This window comes from Anoplopoma fimbria, unplaced genomic scaffold (genome assembly GCF_027596085.1).
Source record: "Anoplopoma fimbria isolate UVic2021 breed Golden Eagle Sablefish unplaced genomic scaffold, Afim_UVic_2022 Un_contig_3262_pilon_pilon, whole genome shotgun sequence".
NCBI classification, from domain to species: Eukaryota; Metazoa; Chordata; class Actinopteri; order Perciformes; family Anoplopomatidae; genus Anoplopoma; species Anoplopoma fimbria.
The window spans coordinates 2,434-5,512 of NW_026554868.1; the positions used below are offsets into that span (position 1 = coordinate 2,434).

The window sequence follows — 3,079 nt, forward strand, 5'->3', positions numbered from 1 at the left end:
CGTCCTCCGTGCGCTCCGGGTACCCAACTCCAACTTTCCTCCCCTCCATCGGAGGGAGGAGGGGTTCACGTCTCTCCTTTGTCTGCCCTGCCCTCTCGGGGTCTGTGGTGGTGGGGGGTGAGCGCCCCGGAGGTCGTTATACCCTCTTGAAACCCTTTGTCAGCGAACCATGGCCTACAACCAAAAATCAAAAAACTTTGACAACTCTTGGTGGATCACTCGGCCCGTGTCGATGAAGAACGCAGCTAGCTGAGAACTAATGTGGTGCAGGACACATTGATCATCGACACTTCGAACGCACCTTGCGGCCCCGGGTTCCTCCCGGGGGCTACGCTCTGTCTGAGGGTCGCTTTGCCATCAATCGGAGACGTTCGCGTCTCCGCGGCTGGGGCGTCGCAGGCTCCGGCCTTCGTCCCCCTAAGTGCAGACTTCGGGATGCCCGGGTGCGGTGCGTGGCCCCTTTGTCGGGCTCCCGCTCTTCCTCCCCCGTTGGCTCTTTTCCTTTTTCCTCTCTTCGCCGACCCCCCTCACAGGGGGCCGGGGTGGGGCGCCCGTCGAGGCCCGCATGTGCGCAGGCGCGGCTGCCGGTGGACTACTCGGCCTCCGTGCTGACCGCGCTACGCGTGCGTAAGTTCGACGGTGCCGCTCTAGTTGGGGGACTGAGGGGTTGCCTCGGTGGGGGGCCTGGCGGGTTACGGCTGGGGACCCTCCTCCTCCGCGGCGGGGTACCCGATGATGAGAACGTGAGCCTCGGGTCCGCTCGAGCCACACCGTCTTCCTCCGGGAAACGAACACACATTCGACTACGACCTCAGATCAGACGAGACAACCCGCTGAATTTAAGCATATTACTAAGCGGAGGAAAAGAAACTAACCAGGATTCCTCAGTAGCGGCGAGCGAAGAGGGAAGAGCCCAGCGCCCGAATCCCCGTCCGACGGGCGGATTGGGGAAATGTGGCGTATGGAAGACCGCTTGCCCGGTGCAACGCTCGGGGGCCTGAGTCCTTCTGATCGAGGCTCAGCCCATGGACGGTGTGAGGCCGGTAACGGCCCCGTCGCGCCGGGGTCCGGTCTCTCGGAGTCGGGTTGTTTGGGAATGCAGCCCAAAGTGGGTGGTAAACCCATCTAAGGCTAAATACCGGCACGAGACCGATAGTCAACAAGTACCTTAAGGGAAAGTTGAAAAGAACTTTGAAGAGAGAGTTCAAGAGGGCGTGAAACCCTGAGAGGTAAACGGGTGGGGTCCGCGCAGTCTGCCCGGGGATTCAACTCGGAGGGTTTTGGACGGCCGCCGGTGTGGAGGATCCCCTCGTGGGACCTCTCCCCGGCGCTGGCTGGCCCCGCCGGGCGCATTTCCTCCGTGGCGGTGCGCGCCGCGACCGGCTCTAGGTCGGCTTGGAAAGGCTCGGGGCGAAGGTGGCACGCGGCTCCGGCCGTTGGAGGCGCCCCGCCCGGACCTCGCGCTTCCAGGGGCCGTGACTAAGTGCTCGCTGCGCCCTCTCCCGCGGGGAGGGACGGGCCCCTGCCCCCCGGCGCGACTGTCGACCGGGGCGGACTGTCCTCAGTGCGCCCCAACCGTCGCGTCGCCCAGGGCGGGGATCGGCTCACGTAAAAGGCGTCAGGGGTCTGCGGCGATGTCGGCAACCCACCCGACCCGTCTTGAAACACGGACCAAGGAGTCTAACGCACGCGCGAGTCAGAGGGTCAAGAAAACCCCGTGGCGCAATGAAAGTGAGGCCGGCGCACGTCGGCTGAGGTGGGATCCCGGCCCCGTGGGGTCGGGCGCACCACCGCCCGTCTCGCCCGCACCGTCGGGGAGGTGGAGCGTGAGCGCGTGCGATAGGACCCGAAAGATGGTGAACTATGCCTGGGCAGGGCGAAGCCAGAGGAAACTCTGGTGGAGGCCCGTAGCGGTCCTGACGTGCAAATCGGTCGTCCGACCTGGGTATAGGGGCGGAAGACTAATCGAACCATCTAGTAGCTGGTTCCCCTCCGAAGTTTCCCTCAGGATAGCTGGCGCTCAGAGTCTCGCAGTTTTATCTGGTAAAGCGAATGATTAGAGGTTCAGCCGAAACGATCTCAACCTATTCTCAAACTTTAAATGGGTAAGAAGCCCGCCTCGCTGGCTTGGAGCCGGGCGTGGAATGCGAGCAGCCTAGTGGGCCACTTTTGGTAGCAGAACTGGCACGCTGCGGGATGAACTGAACGTTGGGTTAAGGCGCCTGATGCCGGATTGCAGCTCATCAGACCTCAGAAAAGGTGTTGGTCGATATAGACAGCAGGACGGTGGCCATGGAAGTCGGAATCCGCTAAGGAGTGTGTAACAACTCACCCGCCGAATCAACTAGCCCTGAAAATGGATGGCGCTGGAGCGTCGGCCCATACCCGCCGCTCGCCGGCAACAGGAGCCGCTAGGGCTACGCCGCGACGAGCAGGAGGGCCGCCGCGGTGAGCACGGAAGCCTAGGGCGCGGGCCCGGTGGAGCCGCATGGGTGCAGATCTTGGTGGTAGTAGCAAATATTCAAACAAAGAACTTTGAAGGCCGGAAGTGGAGAGGGTTCCATGTACAGCAGTTGAACATGGGTCAGTCGGTCCTAAGAGATGGGCGAACGCCTGTCTGGAAGGGTGGGCGACAGCCTGCGCGCTGCTCCCGGCCGATCGAAAGGGAGTCGGGTTCAGATCCCCGAATCTGGAGTGGCGGAGATAGGCGCTGCGAGGCGCTCCAGTGCGGGTAACGCAAACGATCCCGGAGAAGCTGGCGGGAGCCCTGGGAGAGTTCTTCTTTGTGAAGGGCAGGGCTCCCGGGAATGGGTTCGCCCCGAGAGAGGGCCCGTGCCCTGGAAAGCGTCAAAGGGTTCGCGGCGTCCGGTGAGCCTCTCGCTGGCCCTTGAAAATCCGGGGAGAAAAATCTCGCGCCAGGCCGTACCCATATCGCAGCAGTTCTCCAAGGTGAACAGCTCTGCATGTTAGATCAAGGCGGTAAGTGAAGTCGGGCAAATCAGATCCGAGAATTTCCGGGATAAGGATTGGCTCTAAGGGCTGGGTCGGCCGGGCTGGGGTGCGGGGCGGGGCTGGGCCG

At 62.8% G+C, this 3,079-nt stretch overlaps 1 pseudogene; it reads left to right on the forward strand.

Annotated features, from left to right (window-relative positions):
- Positions 1–202: 202 nt before the first annotated feature.
- LOC129088714 (5.8S ribosomal RNA) lies at positions 203–349 on the forward strand (annotated as a pseudogene).
- Positions 350–3,079: the final 2,730 nt, after the last annotated feature.